Consider the following 19571-nt stretch of genomic DNA (forward strand, 5'->3'; position numbering starts at 1 on the left):
TACAAAAGTACCAGCAATTGTCAGAGCAACTTAATTTGGCGCTCGAGTGAATAACAATGGATCACCATGACTCCATAACAATGAGACCGCGATCGGCAAGCCATAGTGATCGGCAATTGGTAGCAATGAATGGTTGCTCCACTACATACAAATGCAGCAAATTTTGGTGGTCAATTACCGTGTCTTTGCTGCCACCGCTGCCGCTGTCGTCATGGTAATAAATTCCTTTATCGCCCGCAAATCGCTTTTTAAACGATCGCATTGTGCAGCTGAGTGGCGGCGGCAAATTTAGTTACAATTTTTTTCGACACACTACAATCATACATATGTACATACATACATGCATTCATAGTTCATTCGCATTCAGTTCATACAGGCATTCATGCGTGACTTGTAAAGGTAAGTCTGTGTAAAAGCGACAAAATAAAGCGGTCGAATTTTCCATGCACAAATTGATTGAGTTATGAAATAGCGGTGAGCGCTGCACAGCAGTTCCAGGTTTTTAAATTTCGAATACATTATTTATTTTCGAATTATTTTTAAAATTTTTTTATTATTTTTTTATTTATATTTTTTTTGGGGTTACTTGTTTTTGACAATCTACACTTTGGTGGTCTCGATTTTTTTGTATCACAATCACTTTCGATTGCAGTTCAATGCTCAAAAAACTGTAAGTTTTTCTTTTCAGAAGAATTTTTTTCTTCTTTTCCGAAATTCCTGCGTTTCTGAGTTGAATAAATTAAAAGAAAACAACGAAGGTCCTCTTTATTTTTAGATTATCTTATGTGTATTATATAAATGGCACGTGGATCCTTTATTAGGTATATGGATCGTGTTTATCCACCACTATTTGCGGTGTGTGTCTTCAACGAACGGTAGTCAGCTTTTGTGCGAATCTTTTTCGTGACAGGAATACACTCAGATTGCCTGTAGTCAGAAAATATTTGTTCTACTATTCGTTATTTTATGTCATTCGTTATGGCGACTTAAAAAATGAGAAGTGAAGGTAGTCGCGTACGCAGACAACTTCGTGATTCTAACAATAGGTTTATTTACTTCTACTTTTAGCGAAATACTAAAAGGAGCTCTGGAGAAACTAAGTAGACGAGCAGTGGCGTAAATATTAACCCAAGTAAAACGCAATTCATGTTCCTCATCATCCAATATTCCTCAGTTCAGACTTCCATCAAACAATGGGGTTCAAACTCCGCTTACAGACAGAGCGACATATCGAGAAGTAGTGCTGGATTCGAAGCGTAACTGGAGACACAAAGTAGAAAAGAGGGTAGAAAAAGCTTATGTAGCTGATTACACTTGCAAAAGAGTTCTCAGTAGAAACTGATGTTTAAAGCCTAAACTCGCACTTTGGATGTATAGCGCCATAATAAGACCGATAATGTCAGACAGAGCATTGGTATGGTGCCTTGGATTTAACAAATAGTACAACATTATGGGGTTACCAAGCGTACAACGAGCATCTGGCGCAGGAATAACTGGAGCTATGAGATCTTGTGCCAATAGTCTTACGACTACGACTAACAGCAACGAATACCGCCTTCAGGATAGAAGAAGGTGGTTTTTAGAATGCTAGGACGTTTGGTCATAGTGTTGTCTTAAACAGTCAAAGGCTTACTAGCAACCCATCAGATTTTACTACTGTTACTATAGACTTCAGAATAGAATTTAAGGTAAAGCTCGTCACGTGAAAGGAACGAGATTCGAATTCAGTAGCCAAAGAGAATACAATTGCACTTTACATTAACAGATCCAAGATGGATTGAGGCGCGTATATTCGAAACACATCGAAACTTCCAAGTCCTTTCGCCTGGAGAATAGGAATAGTATCCTATAGCATCCTATAACGAGTCCGGGCCAAAGAAATACGGTTGACAGATGGACTAATGCGGCTACCTGTAAAAGAACTAAAAACACGAGGCCCAATTTCAACAAATCCAGAATTGACGAGTTGTTAAGAAAACCACGAGCAGACATATGCAGAATTACGTCAACAATAACCGACCACTGATCCTTGGGAGACCATACTCTAAAGATGGGGTGGCCGAACAACGATAGATGATGCTTTCCATTTCAATTCAACCGGACTATTTGGGTCATGTTCTTCGATTTCGATGTAACTGAAATATGTTGCTCTCTGGTCAAAATAATGAGACACGTATTTTTTTGTTCGCCCGAAAAAAAATTTTTTCAAGAGTTATCGGCAATTTTGTTTTTCGGCTCAAACTCGATTTTTTTTAATTATATAAGAAAAATTTTTTTTTAAATGTCCATAACTTAGTCAAAAATGAACCGATTTTAATAATTCTGAGTTCAAAATGATCGTCATTACTTACAGGAGCGACTTAATGTAGAAAAAATTGCAAAAAAGTAGTTGGAAATGTTTTATTTAGCAAAAAAGAAAAAAAATGAGATTTTTTCGAAATTCAATATTTCAAAAGGTATTTTTTTTTATAACTTTTTCCAAATCAAGAGGACACCTCAAACTTCAATTAAGCTGAATGCCCAGTAGCTAAAATGAGTTGTTTTTGAGTAATGAATTTTTGAGTAAAAAACCTGTTTCGCACTTTTTGTTTTTTGCAAAATAAAAAATTTTCAAATACTTTTTTGCAATTGTTTCTACTTGAAATCGCTCGTGTAAGTAATGACGATCATTTTGAACTCAAAATTATTAAAATCGGTTAATTTCGACTAAGTTATGAGCATTAAAAAAAATTTTCTTATATAATTAAAAAAAATCGATTTTGAGCCGAAAAACAAAATTGCCGATAACTCTTGAAAAAAAATTTTTTCGGGCGAACAAAAAACTACGTGTCTCATTATTTTGACCAGAGAGCAACATATTTGAGTTACATCGAAATCGAAGAACATGTCTCGAATAGCCCTTTTGAAGTGAAATGGAAAGAATCTATATAAGAAATTTTTTTTTCATTACTCATAACTTAGTCAAAAATAAACCGAGTTGAATGATTCTTCTTCTTCTTCTTAATTGGCGCGATAACCGCTTACGCGATTTTGGCCGAGTTTAACAAAGCGCGCCAGTCGTTTCTTTCTCGTGCTAACCGGCGCCAATTGGACACACCAAGTGAAGCCAAGTCCTTCTCCACCTGATCTTTCCAACGCAGAGGAGGCCTTCCTCTTCCTCTACTACCACCAGCTGGTACCGCATCGAATACTTTCAAAGCCGGAGCGTTTGTATCCATTCGGACGACATGACCCAGCCAACGTAGCCGCTGGATCTTTATTCGCTGCGCTATATCTATGTCGTCGTAAAGCTCATACAGCTCATCGTTCCATCGTCTGCGATATTCGCCGTTGCCAACGTGCAAAGGTCCAAAAATCTTACGCAGAATCTTTCTCTCGAACACTCCAAGCGTCGCTTCATCGGATGTTGACATCGTCCAAGCTTCTGCGCCATACGTTAGGACGGGCATGATGAGAGTCTTGTAGAGTGTTAGTTTTGTTCGACGAGAGAGGACTTTACTGCTCAATTGCCTACTTAGTCCAAAGTAGCACTTGTTGGCAAGAGAGATTCTACGTTGGATTTCAAGGCTGACATTGTTATCGGTGTTAATGCTGGTTCCTAAATAAACGAAGTCCTTTACAACCTCGAACTTATAACTGTCTACAGTGACGTGGGTGCCGATACGCGAGTGCGCCGACTGTTTGTTTGAAGACAGGAGGTACTTCGTTTTGTCCTCGTTCACCACCAAACCCATTCGCTTTGCCTCTTTATCCAGTTTGGAGAAGGCAGAACTAACAGCGCGGTTGTTAAGGCCGATGATATCGATATCATCGGCATACGCCAACAATTGTACGCTCTTATAAAATATTGTGCCTGAGCGATTAAGTTCTGCGGCTCGTACGATGCTCTCCAACATAAGGTTAAAGAAGTCACACGACAGCGAGTCACCCTGTCTGAAACCTCGTTTGGTATCAAACGGCTCGGAGAGGTCCTTCCCAATTCTGACGGCGCTACTGGTGTTGAGCAACGTCATCTTACATAGCCGTATTAGTTTTGCGGGGATACCAAATTCAGACATCGCGGCATACAGGTAACTCCTTTCCGTACTGTCGAATGCAGCTTTGAAGTCGACGAAAAGATGGTGTGTGTCGATTCTCCTTTCATGGGTCTTTTCCAAGATTTGGCGTATTGAGAATATTTGGTCGATGGTAGACTTTCCAGGTCTGAAGCCACACTGATAAGGTCCAATCAGTTGGTCGACGGTGGGCTTCAGCCTTTCACACAATACGCTCGCTAGAACCTTATAGGCGATATTTAGAAGACTAATCCCGCGGTAATTGGCACAAATTGCAGGGTCGCCCTTCTTATGGATTGGGCAGAGCACACTTAAATTCCAATCGGCAGGCATGCTTTCATCCGACCATATTTTGCATAGGAGCTGATGCATGCACCTTACCAGCTCCTCGCCGCCATGTTTGAATAGCTCAGCCGGCAGTCCGTCGGCGCCCGCGGCTTTGTTGTTCTGTAGCCGTGATATTGCTATTCTCACCTCGTCATGGTCGGGTAACGGAACTACAATTCCGTCGTCATCGATTGGGGTATCGGGATCTTCACATTCTCTACGACATGCGCAGCTGTCACTGTTTAACAGGTTCGAGAAGTGTTCCCTCCATAATTTAAGATTGCTCTGTACGTCAGTCACCAGATCGCCGTCTTTGTTCTTACAGGAAAACGCCCCGGTCTTAAAACCTTCTGTAAGCCGCCGAACTTTCTGGTAGAATTTTCGGGCGTTGTTCCTGTTGGCCAGCATCTCAAGCTCCTCGCACTCACGTATTTCGGCCTCTCGTTTCTTCTGTCGGATAATACGTCTCTCTTCCTTTTTCAGCTCTCTGTAGCGATCCCACATGGCTCGCGTTGCGCCCGATCGCAGCGTGGCTCTATAGGCGGCATCCTTTCTTTCTGCGGCAGCATGACATTCCTCGTCGTACCAATTGTTTTTTCGGGCTCGCCGGAATCCGATTTCTTCTTCGGCGGCGGTACGTAGGGAACGAGAAATGTTGCTCCATTGCTCGTGCATGCCGGTTTGTTGGGAAGTGCTCTCTGAGAGCAGGAGTGAGAGTCGAGTGGCGAATCTTCTGGCTGTCTGTTGTGATTGCAGCTTTTCGATGTCGAACATTCTTTGCGTAGGTAGATGTACGTTTTTTGCTGCACAGAGGCGTGTGCGCAGCTTGGCTGCAACAAGGTAATGATCCGAGTCGATGTTGGGTCCTCGGATCGTGCGTACATCTAATACACTAGAAGCGTGTCTTCCATCTATCACAACATGATCGATCTGGTTTCGCGTTTTTCGATCAGGGGACAGCCAGGTAGCTTGGTGGATTTTTTTATGCTGGAATCTGGTGCTGCAGACTACCATGTTTCGGGCCCCGGCGAAGTCGATCAGCCTCTGTCCGTTACCGGATGTTTCGTTGTGCAGGCTGAATTTTCCGACTGTGGGACCAAAAATTCCCTCCTTGCCCACCCTGGCGTTGAAGTCGCCAATCACGATTTTTATGTCGTGGCGGGGGCAGTGCTCATACGAACGCTCCAAGCGCTCATAGAAGGAATCTTTGGTCGCATCGTCCTTCTCTTCCGTCGGGGCGTGGGCGCAAATTAGCGATATGTTAAAAAAACGTGCTTTGATGCGGATTATTGCGAGACGCTCGTCCACCGGAGTGAACGACAGTACTTGGCGACGAAGTCTCTCTCCCACAACAAATCCGACACCGAATTTGCGCTCCTTTACATGGCAGCTGTAGTAGACGTCGCAAGGTCCTATGGTTTTCTTGCCTTGCCCCGTCCATCGCATCTCTTGGATGGCAGTGATGTCAGCCTTTGCTCTTACGAGGACATCAACCAGCCGGGCAGAGGCACCTTCCCCATTAAGGGACCGGACATTCCAGGTGCATGCCCTCAAATCGTATTCCTTATTTCGTTTGCAGGGGTCGTCATCAGTGTTGGAAGTTCTCATCCGAGGCTTTGTTGCTGTTTTCATTGGGGGGGATTTTTAAGTGGCGGGTCCCAAACCCAGCGCACAACCAGCTATGCTGGGATGCTTCGCCTTCTCACGTTAGCTCACTCCCGAACGGGTGTTCGAAAGCTAACCAGAGGATACGTGGGCTAATCCCGGACGTTGTGAGCTGCTTGAACCATATGTAGAAGAATCGTCCTGGCCACTCCCAAGTGAATGGCGATCAGTAACTTTCCCCACTTGCGTGGACTTCTACACATGGAACCATCCTCCATGATTTTGAATGATTCTGGGTTCAAAATAATCGTAATTACTTACACGAGTGACTTCATGCAGAAACAATTGCAAAAAAGAAGTTGAAAATGTTTTATTTTGCAAAAAACAAAAAGTGCGAAACAGGGTTTTTACTCAAAAATTCATTACTAAAAAACAACTCATTTTAGCTACTGGGCATTCAGCTTAATTGAAGTTTGAGGTGTCCTCTTGATTTGGAAAAAGTTATAAAAAAAAATACACTTTTTGAAAAATTGAATTTCGAAAAAATCTCAATTTTTTTTCTTTTTTGCTAAATAAAAAATGTTCAACTACTTTTTTGGAATTTTTTCTACATTAAGTCGCTCCTGTAAGTAATGACGATCATTTTGAACCCAGAATTATTAAAACCGGTTCATTTTTGACAAAGTTATGGACATTTAAAAAAAAATTGTTCTTATATTGTATAATTACAAAAAATCGAGTTTGAGCCGAAAAACAAAATTGCCGATAACTCTTGAAAAAATTTTTTTTCGGGCGAACAAAAAAATACGTGTCTCATTATTTTGACCAGAGAGCAACATATTTCAGTTACATCGAAATCGAAGAACATGACCCAAATAGCCCGGTTGAATTGAAATGGAAAGCATCAGATGTAGAAGCTGCAATCAAGAAGAATCTAGGAACCTGTATTTCACTATCTGTGTGAATGCTGAAGGCTGGGTGCTCTACGAAGTAGAAAGCGGGGAGAATTCTCGATGGTCAACTTGAAACAAAACAAAATTGATGACTTGAGCAGATTCATAGTCAAATCAAGATGATTCGACTAATAAAAAAGTAGTAAAAGTAGTAGTAGTAGTAGGGTATCAAAATGACATCTTTTGTGCCAAGTGGGTCCGAGCTCTTTCACTCAGACAACGCCTCCACCACCACCACCATGTCATGGTGGGTAACAACCATAGACTAATCGAACAGTATGTAGTCAAGCGTTATTCTAATGGGTTTCGGCAGCCGCATTTATTTCTTTCTAGTCATCCCGGGTGCATTATCAACAGAAATTTTGGTTAAAACCACCCTCAGTTGATGAAATTAGCCTTGCGCTCAAAAAGTTACGAAATGGAAACGCAAGTAGGAAAGATGGCATAGCTGCCGAGCTTATCAAAAATAGATCAACGGAATGGGTTGTCAACGCTTATGTGCATTCTGACCCTACACTATGCAATTTAAAATGTTGATCCATCAGAGACAATATTCACCAAAAACTTCCCAAATATGTGGTTTTGCAGCTGACCTGGTCATACTCGCGAGAGATATGAATGTTATAAAAGAAGTATTCCAAGCACTCCAAATAAGAGAAAAATTCTTTGGATTAAAGATCAATGAAAGCAAAACGAAATACCTCGCGTTGAGAAAGGCGCCAGACCCTACAATTGGTGATCATTGATTTGAAAGCCTAGATCAAATCAATTATCTAGGACTGCTTCTCCATTGAAGGGATGGTACAACGATTGCTATCCAAGACCATGTGAAGGCTGCAAGCAGAGCACAGAGTTAATAGTGGCGTAGGTGATCATTACGTATGGTGGCCAAAGTGGACTAAATTAAGACTCAGATAACACTTAACAAGGTATATGGAATAGACTGTCTGAGCGTAACGGGACCAATGCGAACTTGCCCCACAACGGAAGGTCACTGGACTCTTTCCACTCCACTTTGTAGCCAAACGGACGGCAACTGGTGCAGTCTTAAAGCTTCCTAATTTATTTCTTTCTTCTAGGCAATGTAAGAATTCTGGGTTCAATCCAGAACTCTCCGCACTTAACGGTCTGTGACAAGATGGAAAAAAACTAGAATTCTCCAGTAATTTCATTGTCGGGCTGAAATTGTCGAACCAAACTTCAAGAAAACAATTGTAATCGGAAAATTGGCTTCAATTTTTCGGGCGGTGTTCCATCCCAGAAGAGAGGCACACCTTATGCCAATATCAACATTCTCTCTGACAGTATAGTAGCTCTAAAATCGCTAGATAGTTTTCCCATTTCAATCAAGGTTGGTCTGGGAATGTTTTAAAATTATCGAAACTCTTGCAACAAGAAACTTTGTTACTCTGATGTAGGTACCGAGACATGAGGGGTACGAAGGGAATGCCATTGCGTACAGTAGGGAAAAAACGTGCAAACACTACCTTCTTTGATCTTGAACCTTTCTGCTGGGTAAACGATAGCTTCAAAAGTACCCTTTTACGTGAGCGGGAACAACGAGGCTTAATCGAGTACCGGAGGGCCCAAACGGGCATGCGACAGTCGAAAAAAGTCATTGATCTAGAACGTATAAAGGTAGAGGCAAACCTTCAGCTCAGCAGAAAATACTATAAACTCCATACTGAACTACTAACAGGACATTGTGAACTCATTAACCACATGAAAAAAATTGGTGTGCCCGAAAATGATTCTTGTAGACTCTGCAAAGAGGCACAAGAAAGAACAGAACATCTTCTATGCGACTGTACCATCTCGTGGTACAAATGAAGCCTATAGAAGTTTTAGGATTTATTAATAGCCTCCAACCTGATGTTGGAGAGGATCGTACGAGCCGCAGAACTTAATCGCTCAGGCACAATTTTTTATAAGAGCGTACAATTGTTGGCGTATGCCGATGATGTCGACAACATCGGCCTTAGCAACCGCGCTGTTAGTTTGGCCTTCTCCAAACTGGATAAAGAGGCAAAGCTAATGGGTCTGGTGGTGAACGAAGACAAAACGAAGTACCTCCTGTCATCAAACAAACAGTCGGCGCACTCGCGTATCGGCACCCACGTCACTGTTGACAGTTATGATTTTGAGATTGTGAGGGGCTTCGTGTACTTAGGAACCGATAACAATGTCAGCTTTGAAATCCAACGTAGAATCTCTCTTGCCAACAAGTGCTACTTCGGACTAAGTAGGCAACTGAGCAGTAAAGTCCTCTCTCGACGAACAAAACTAACACTCTACAAGACTCTCATCATGCCCGTCCTAACGTATGGCGCAGAGGCGTGGACCATGACAACATCCGATGAAGGAATGCTTGGAGTGTTTAAGAGATAGATTCTGCGTAAGATTTTTAGACCTTTGCATGTTGACAGCGGCGAATATCGCAGGCGATGGAACGATGAGCTGTATGAGATTTACGACGACATAGACAAAGCACATCGAATAAAGATCCAGCAGCTAGGTTGGCTGGGTCATGTCGTCCGAATGGATACAAACGCTCCGGCTTTGAAAGTATTCGATGCGGTACCAGCTGGTGGTAGCAGAGGAAGAGGGCGGCCTCCTCTGCGTTGGAAAGATCAGGTGGAGAAGGACTTGGCTTTGCTTGGTGCGTCCAATTGGCGCCGGTCATCACGACGAGTGATGCACTTTGTTAAACTCGGTCAAAGTCGGGTAAGCGGTTATCGCGCCAATTAAGAAGAAGAAGAATAGCCTAAAACTGTTTGAGTAGGGTAAATGGCTCCGTACTTCTTTTCTATACATCGCAAGCTGATAAACGGTGATAGACTGAAAATTACAACGGATTTTGACTGGCGAATTTCCTCTTTTATTACCCCTATGCCTATGCCAATGAGCAGTAGTAGCTTCCCTATTTAAATCGCACTATTGATTTAGTTTATTGCAAATATTGCAATAGGGAAGACCTCCCACTTCTTCAGTCATCTCATATTCGGTAGTGAAAAAATTTCAAACTCGATAGTAATCTGAAGCCTTTCCTTCCACTCTTCTAATTTATATTATTACCCTCAGCCTCATTTTGAACTCTGCCTGAAGCAAAGAAATGTCTGAACTTGCATAAGTACCAAACTTTTTATGTTTCAGGAATTCACTTGCTACTCTTCCAAGTGTGTGAATAAAACAGCAGAAAAGACAAACCTTAAAAAAGTAAAAAAAAAAAAATCATTTAAAATACTCAATGATATCGAAGTGATCTACCACTTGGCATGATTGACTTATCAAAAAGTGTTTATTTGTGCAACAACATAAAATCTCAAATAATCAACGCCATGCGGCAGTTGCAACACTGCTGGAGCCAAACTTGTGAGAGTTGGAATCAAAACTCCTTTGGATGGCAATTCATTGTCATTGCCGTTGCTTGCAAGAAGTGTATTTGGGTGTGTAGTATGAGTGTATGTGTGTGTTCAACACTTGACGCCAGGGCAAAAACATTATCGATAAGCACCCAATAGGAAAATCCAGCGGCAGCGAACTGGGCCCACTGAATAAAATTCCAATAGAAATTGGAGTAGTGGACTTCTGGTTTGCTTCATTTTGAAGGTAAAAGAATGAATAAATGACTTTAGTATTAATTGCAATAAAAAGTTATTAACAAATTCCTATTGTCATAAACGAAGTAAATGCTCAAATCCATTTTTAAGCAGTGCCTCTACCGTGTAACATCTTTTTGACACTCTAGCATGTCTGACCCTCTCTCATTCTGCAAAGACGACATTATATAGCTAAGTGCTTCGAAATTACCGAAATCGTCAGCTATTCGTTCCAATAGTGCAGCTTTTTCCTATAGGGACCGGCGTTGGCGCACACACGAGTATATGAAGTCAACAGATGTCAAAATGTTGCGGCCTAAACGACAATGACGATTGCGATTTTGCTTACTGAAATTTACAACCAATGACAAGTGTAAAATGCTAAGATGCAACCAACTTGAATGATACAATCACAACAACTACAACACCATGTTTATAGCCACATGTAGCTAACCGCAGTCTGAATGTTGTGATTTATGATGTGACTGGAAACCACAGCAGCCAGAGCAGAAGCGCTTGCAATTCCTGCATTGCTGTTGTTGTTGTGATTTCAAGTTTTCGCGTAGGATGTCAATGTTTTTCGTAAAAACTGCACAAGCTTGCATTTGTTGTTATTGCACGCTGATGGGCAGCACAAATCCCAAACGTCAGCCGCTTGAATGGAGAACGTTAACTGTCGCCTGCCACTGTCATTGATGGACAACGAAATGAAGTTGTTTTACGTCAACGTAAATACGTTGTCAATGAATGAACTGACAGCAGCGGCCACTTGAGGATTCATTCAAATTTCACAGCGAAAAAATCACTGCTGCTGGTGTAGTGAATTGTAGAAATTTTTTTTGACGCTGAGCGATGCTGAGGAAGAGAAAGAAGAGATTGAAGAAAGAAAATAGTCTAAATTTTTTTCGTCAAAAGTCGAAGCTTCATGTATTAAAGGTAATACGCTTAAACTTGTTTTCGTAATATTTGATTAAAGTGCTTAATCAGAGCTTCATCGGGCATAGCAAAAAAATTATTTCTCAATACTTGGCGAGTTAACTTATGGAAAACTTAATCGGAAGGTGGACTCCCGATTAGCTGTTGACTAAAACAAAACTGCTCATTTGTTTTTACGATTCCAAGGAAATTGTCCACAAGGAGTTCGTGCCAATGGGCCAAACCGTCAACGCAATTTTCTACCTCGGCATTTTCAATCGAAAAACCATCGAAATCGCCTTGAATACTGCGAAGGAGGAAGCCGGCGCTTATTGCACGATAATGCACCATCTCATCGAACCATTCTTGTGACTGATTTTTTGACAAGAAATCGCATTTTTATCCCGTATTCGCCTGATATGGCTCCCTGTGACTTCCATCTATTCAGAAAGCTGCATTTAGCCATGAAAGGAAAACGGTTTGCATCCATAGAGGCCATCCAAAAGGCTTGTACCGACATCCTGAAGGACGTTCCGCTCAATGACCTCAAACACTCTTTCCAAAAGCTTATAGAGTCCTGTGTATCGAGTCCTGAGGGGGCTATTTTTAACTTATAGTCGAAATGTTGAATTAGAGGTGTATTTAATTTTTTTGTTTTTGTTTTGTTTCTCCTTCCAGCAAAAGGCGCACGACCTTACTGTCAATGGCATTGAGTAAAATTTTTAATTTCTATAAATTACACCGAAAATACCGAAATAATATGAAATCCAAAGCTATATTTTTTACATTTTAATAAAAATACAAATATACAACAAAAAAAAATTCGTCATTAACCAGCCTTTCCGCTGAAAAATAAATCTTGTTTGGAGCTCTTTTTTCCCCACCATTACTAAAATTAAATTCTAAGAGTAAAAAGACAAAAAACGCGTACGGCACCACAAAATTGCAGGAAAATTTACATCAAATTTATTTAAACAAAATCCATCTTATTTGTAGTTTTCATATGTCCACAATGAGCTTTTGTAGATTTTTTTTTTCTTAGGGCCTCGACAAGACTCAGTCTTGCGTTGGTTTCGTTAATCTGTGTTTGATTTCTGACAGGTGATTAGCCTGCCCCTACCAGTCCTAAGTAGTGGGAATACCCACCTGTCGTTGCTTAGGAGCAACGCCTTCTTACTGATTGGAGCGCCATCTGTGTTTCACATTTTTCTGGCAGAAGGATGGCATAGATGGTTGAGGATTTCGCTAAATTTTGTGTGTCTGCGCTATTACCGCGGTCGCCCGCTTCCTTCTTCTGACGCTACTGATGCAATGTGTAACTGTGTCTTCTTCTTTGTTTTTTGCTTGTTTTAGCATCCACAATGCAAATAATACGCAGACTATTGTGCGGGAGGAAGGATAGAAAGGAGAAATGTTTGAGGTTTAGGAATGGAATTGGAGGATATTTGTTTTTTTTTGTTTGTATAGAAACAGGGAAATTAGGTAAAAATGGAAAAGTGCGTGGACCGTGCTTTACGTGCGATTCGAACTCACAACCTCTGGCATGTCAGGCTAGTGCACTTACGCTAGACCACCGAGGCGGCTTATTTTTTCTAAAATATTTCTAATGATTAACCAAATTGGACAGTAGCTAATCCGCCTTTGTTGAAAATGAAATAACCATTTCAAGCCATCGGTCGGTTAACTAGCCTCGGGTTAAAGTCAATATTAGCAGGCATTCATGAACCAGTCCTGATTTTTGAAAATGTCCTCCTTATTAAATCGAAAAAAAAACTCCTCTATAATATTCATTTCAGTATTCTTGAAAAGGTTTTAGCGAATAGAGGAATAGGCAACCCTATAGCACGTGGCCGCCGTAACCCGGAAGTGCCCTGGTTCGAATCTCTGGCAGGCAGTAGCAAACCTCTGAGTGTATCTCTGCCATGAAAAAGCTCCTTATAAAAACCATCTGCCGTTTGGAGTTGGTTTAAAACTATAGATCCATCTATTTGTGGAACAACATCAAAACGCACACCACAAATAGAAGGAGGAACTCGGCCAAACTCCCAAAAGAGGGTGTAAGCGCCAGTTTTACTACGCGGGCTGGTTCCAACAACTTTCCATTATGAATTTCAAGTTAAAAACTTTTGGCTTACCCATAGATTTTTTACTTTGAATACCTTTTTCCTAGAATAAAGTGAGGATCCTAAGCTCAGGATGAATCTTTGAATCACGAGTGTGTTGGATAGACCAATGTTTTTGTAGATTAAGTGCCAGTGAGTCATATTCAAAGAAGACGGGAAAAGGCAAAAAACTCACGAACCTTGAAAATTTTTCTCCTCTACAGCTGCCAAATGTCAATATAAAATTTAATTTAGTTGAACTGTTCCGATGAATGAAACAGATTACCTTCTGATTACCACTGATTACCAATACGACAATGCATTCTGCCTTAGATCATCCAATCTCATCAGAGAGGGTATTCTGGTATAAAGATCTTTCTAGAAGGTGTGAAAACTCCTGCACCTTAAGGAGTGAGTGGTGTACCAATTCAAGGATAGCTCAAAGTTGGGGGAGAAATATTCAGAAAGGAGCTCCCTATCAAACTCTGGTTCAGACTAAAATCACTACAGTGTGTTTAAAGCAGAGTTAGCCAAAATAAAAGCAGCATTTTAATGGGTTCTTACCTGTGCAAACACTGTCAGGGAAGCTAAGCGTCAGGGAAGCAAACACTGTCAGGGAATTAATTATCTATCCCGGTAGCTAAGCGTCAATTGCAGTCCTGGTCTCGATGATGGTATGGACAAAACTGTTCAGGGAATACCTGATTTCTCTTTCGATCGCATCCAAAATCTTTCCCATTAGCCTTATTTGTGTACCTGGTTACAGGGATATTACAAGAAACTGATGGTTGGATGACCTAGTTAGACAGGGGACCTTCAAAATGAGGGGATTAAGATCTTTTTAACTACTAGTGATATGTTTCCGGAAAGGCTAAGGAGTCAACTCAGCGAGAGCTGTAAATGTACAACACCTTGCAAGGTGGGAAAATACTTCTGTTCGCGTGACGATCGGAGGTGCTTGAGGGAGCTTCTGAGGCTAACCAAACATTGGCCGCGTGGTATGCTCGCATGAGACTCGGTATTACTTCCAAGGGAAATCATATCTGAAATATATGTTAGTGGTAAATTTGGTGGTAGTTCTGCAAAACGTCGAACAAATCAGTTAGAAACCTAAACCAACTTCTCATTTTTTCCTTATCGAAATGTACGGTCACTGAAACACCAAGCCTTTAGACTTTAAATACTACAATTTGTTTGCGGAAGTCTACAGGTGAAGGATTGAACGTTTAAGGTGCTCATATTTCATTAATCCATTGAGTAGGGCTGCCGAGTTTTCAATATTTTTTCGAGTGGGCTTTTCATATATAAAATTCATGTCAATCGAATCAGTCGAGAATACTAAATTAAAGGCAAATTTCTCAATGAAAAAAATGCTCTCCCAGAAAAACTTAGTTTTAATGCTACTTTTTGTCATCACAGACAGTTGTCTGAAAGATGAGGTGGAACCATCTCAGTACCAGTAAAAACAAGTGTGTCTCATATCGCCGCTGCTGTTTCTTATCCACCTCGACGTCCTTCTTGCTAAGCCGGTGGCTGGCTGCCGTAGAGGTATGGATTGGAACATCAAAGACCACCTAGAGGATCTTGATTACGCTGACGATATATGACGAATGCCATCGAAATATGCGGATATGTAGAATAAGATGGACGGTTTAGTTCAGGAATCTAAAAAAGTCGGACTAAAGATCAATGCGGAAAAACGCGAAATCACTAAAAGTGAATGTTCCGGAACCTGGCAGCAATTTTACCGCTACAAATACCAATACTGAAAATTCACTTACTTGGGAAGCGTTTTCTCTATAGACGGTGGTGCAGCAGAGGATCTTCAACTTTGAATCGCAAGAGGCCGTGGAGCGTTGCGCAACTTAGCAAAGTCTGGATGTCCTCAACAAGTCTCACTATTACTAAGTTCCGCATTTTTAACTCCAATGCCAAATCAGTTCTTCTGTATGGTTGCGCAACATGGTTGGTGACGGACTTGCTCGCCAACAGACTACAAGTTTTCATCAACAAATGCGTACGGCGTATTCTGCGCAATTGGTGGCCCAGAAAAATCTTCAATGCAGATCTTTGGGATTAAGGAAAGCAACTAACCATCCCGCGAGGAACTCAGAAAGTGCAAATTGCTAATGAAAGGATCCAATTCAAGTCTGAAGACAGGCACTACAATAGAACCCACAAGGTAGCAGATGGTAAGTTCGGCCGAAGTTCACACGGAAAGAAAGTACTGAAAACTAGATAATTGGTACCGGAAAGCAATTAAAGGAAGCTTAGCCATTTATAAGAAACTTAACTATACTTTTAAGAAAACAAATTGTTTTTATAATACACATTGGCTACCTCGCGAAGCATTTAATGGCATAAATAAGCGTCAAGTCTTTCCATTGGATACATTTTTTATAATTTTAAGGGGTCACACCCAAAATATCCTAGCGCTATTCACTGCTTTCTGCTCATGAAAAAAAAATCACACAAAAAATATGCGAATAAATAATAAAAATTGCAAAAAAGAAGATAATACAAAAATTCACAGCATTCCCACCGTCCAGGTGGCAAGCAACAGTGCGTTGATCCTTTGTGCCCAATTTAGCCGACCTTCCATCAAGCGCGCCGAGAATAGCACCCTGCTCGATGACCCATGCCCACACAACGTGTGTGTTGTTCACGGAAAATGGATCAACAATTTTTTTCCTAGTCAATTTATGTGCTTCACAATAGGCGAGCGGTCGGCCAGCTCTAAGTTGGTCATTGAAATGCGCTGAAGCGTTAAAGTAGCGCAACAAAAGATGGGTGAGAACAGTAGCGAATTGCAAATACTTACATTTATACTACACATAAACCTTGACCTCTGACCCCTCACCTTGACGTGTGGTTACTGGATATATTTCGTATAGTAATTTAAATAGTTTCTAATAGCGAGACGGATTACAAACGAATGAGCGGAAAGAGGGCATGAACGCGTGCGGTCGCACAGCGTGTGGCAAAATGAAGAGTGGTGGCAAATGTTAAGAGAGATTTGTGACACCTGAGTGACTAAATGTGAAGTTGGAAGAGTTTTTGCTGAGAAATTTCTAGTTATTCAAACTCTGTGCGAATATTTTTATATACTTTAGGGTGCACAATCGGTACTGTTTTTGCATAGGAATTATAAATTTTAGTATACGAGTATCTATAGGACTGTCAAAAATATTGCGGCAAGATATTGAGATTTACGTGAGCTGGACTGATTTCAAAGTAGGTACTTGCAAAAATCTCATTAACTTGAATCCGATGATAAAATAAAAATATAACATTTTTGCCGACCTTTTAAACTTGATATCTTCTATCATTTGAAGAGAAATATATAGAAAGATATTTAAAAAATTAATTATATTTATAAAAACTCCAAATAGCCATTAGAAGTTTCACGTATCCGAATCTAACACCTTTCCAAGGCTCAGTGTGGTTGCGTTACTGCTGTTTTTTTTTATTTTATTAATTTTTTTTATTTGACGAAGTCAAGAAAACATAATTTCAGGCTGACTACTAAAAGTAAGAACAATGAAAATACATTCTGCCAAAAAAGTACCGGGAATTGTTCAATAAAATGCAAAATAATTGTTTAATCATCAAAATTTATTTTGTCGCCTTTCAAATAGGTTCCATTCGAAGCAATCCACATATGTCAACGATTAGTCCAGTCATCAAAGAACTTTTAAACGCTTTTGAAGAGATCTTCTTCAGCTCCTTCAGCGAATTCTTCTTAATGGCCTAATCGACTCAAAGCAATGTCCGTCGAGTGGCAATTTAAATTTTGGGAAAAGGAAAAAGTTACAGGGTTCTAAATCCAGAGTATACGGTGATTGTTCGATGATATTTGTCGTGTTTATGGCCAAAAAAGTGTTCACAATATGAGCCTTGTGAGACGGTGCGTTATCATGGTGCGAGATCCATGTGTTTTCTTTCCACAAATTGGGCACGCACATTCTCTTTCAAACGTCACATAACTTCCGAATAATATTCTCTATTTACCCCAAACCATTTGAAATGAATTCCAAGTGCACAACGCCATGACAATCAAAGAAAACGATTTAGATGACTGTCACTTTTGACCAACTTTGTCGTGGTTTTTTGGGTTTCCCTCATGTGGATAGCGCCATTCAGCCGCCTGTTGACTGGTTCGCATGTCACACTCATATACCCACATCTCGTCACCTATTATGATGCTCTGGAAAACGTGGGACCCGAATTCACTTGCTAAAGCATGCCTTCAGCCACCTTCTTCCGATAAATTTTTTGAAAGAAATTCAATACACTTGGAATGAGACGAGTAGCCACGCATCTCATGCCCGATTGATGGTGTAAAATGTTGCGAATTGATTTGTGAGACACGCTAAGGTCACGAGCTACCTCCCGCAAACTTAAATGATGGTTTTCCAGGACCATTTCCTTGACTTCGTCGACGTTTTCATCCGTTGAAGATGTTGATGGGATACCAGATCGGGTCAAATCTTCCACGACGGCCCTATGCCAAAGCCTTATACCACCCGTAGACCCGTGTGCCGTGTTTTTGATAAAGCACACTTGCCATAGACTCTCTGCAATATTTTCAACTTAACGTTGCAAAATGTAAGACAAATTTTTTGTTCGATATTTTTATCCTTAGTGAAAATCCCAGAGCACACCTGCGGTTGACTGATGTAATTAAATGCCAAAAACAAGCTAATTGACATATCACGTGCAATCTCTGCGACACTATAGAGGACAGTTGTCCCAACATTCCAGCCAGTATAGCCTTCTACTTCTGCAAATCTATGTTCGGTAAAAAATGGGGACTCAAGCCACATGTCGTTCTTTGGATGTACAACGCAGTGGTTTTACCAATTTTAACGTATGAATGCCTGGTTTGGTGGGAAGCTCTTCGGAAAGGGTACAATATGACTAAACTGATGAGGATGCAAAGGACTGCTTGCAATGGCATCAGAAGAGCGTGTAAAACTAGCCCCAGTGCTGCCCTGTCGTTTTGCACTTACTTCTCATCGACTTTTACGTTATTTCCAACGATACTCAAAGTGTCATCAGGATAAAGGAGGTTAGCCTCTAGAGGCAATCTCTCCAGGTCATGGCAGCATATTCGGATAGTTAACACCGTATTTCCTCACACTTCGAACAGATCTCTCTATCCACAAACTAGAGTTTGAGGGTCGTGCTAGGACAACTTTTCGAAATAAGCAGGATTGGATCAAGGGAAAAATCTGCACCAAGATGGAATCGGGAGTCAGAGCAGAGGTTTTCTCTAAATCAGTCAATTTATCTATTATCTTAAAATTGCCGAATACTGCTAGTGTTTTTCAAGAAGAAGTCTTGGGATCCTGCATGCATGCAAAGTGGACCCAGAAATTCCCTTGGACTCCTCGTCATTAAACTCCCAAACTCATAGCTGTGTTTCCCGGTCATTGGACAATCGGCACACACGCGGGAAAGCTAGTGTTACCATTTAATCCCCATTGCAGGAGCTGTGGGGAGCTTTCAAAGAAGGAGACTGTACAGCATTTTCTCTGTAAACGTCCGGGTTTTCCAGCTAGACGATTAAGGTCACTGGGCGCTCCTTTCTTCGACAGCCTGGGGCAGTGCGTCAACCTAAATCCAATCAATCTTCTCCATTATATCAACAGCTCTGGTTGGCTGTAGATATCTGCCTGTTGGAGGTCTCATAATGATATCAAAATGGCTCTTCAGTGTTACATGAGGAGTGCCACACTGACACTTCAACCATTTCACCTACCTACCTACCTATTTCCGGAGATCAGTAGGGTTGGAAGCACACTGTTGAATTCACACACTTCTTGAAGATTCCACCATTACACTTTATTTTACTCCTCAACAGAATATTTATGTAAGATGATGAAAAACAGGGTAAAGCGGAGAAATATTTACTCACAAAGAGATTTCGTTGAAGTAAATTGAATATTGCAGTTTCTGGCCTTGGCCGGTCGTCACCGCAACTCAGCCGTGTGTGGTTTACAAACGCATTCC

This window comes from Anastrepha obliqua, chromosome 2, assembly GCF_027943255.1.
Source record: "Anastrepha obliqua isolate idAnaObli1 chromosome 2, idAnaObli1_1.0, whole genome shotgun sequence".
NCBI classification, from domain to species: domain Eukaryota; kingdom Metazoa; phylum Arthropoda; class Insecta; order Diptera; family Tephritidae; genus Anastrepha; species Anastrepha obliqua.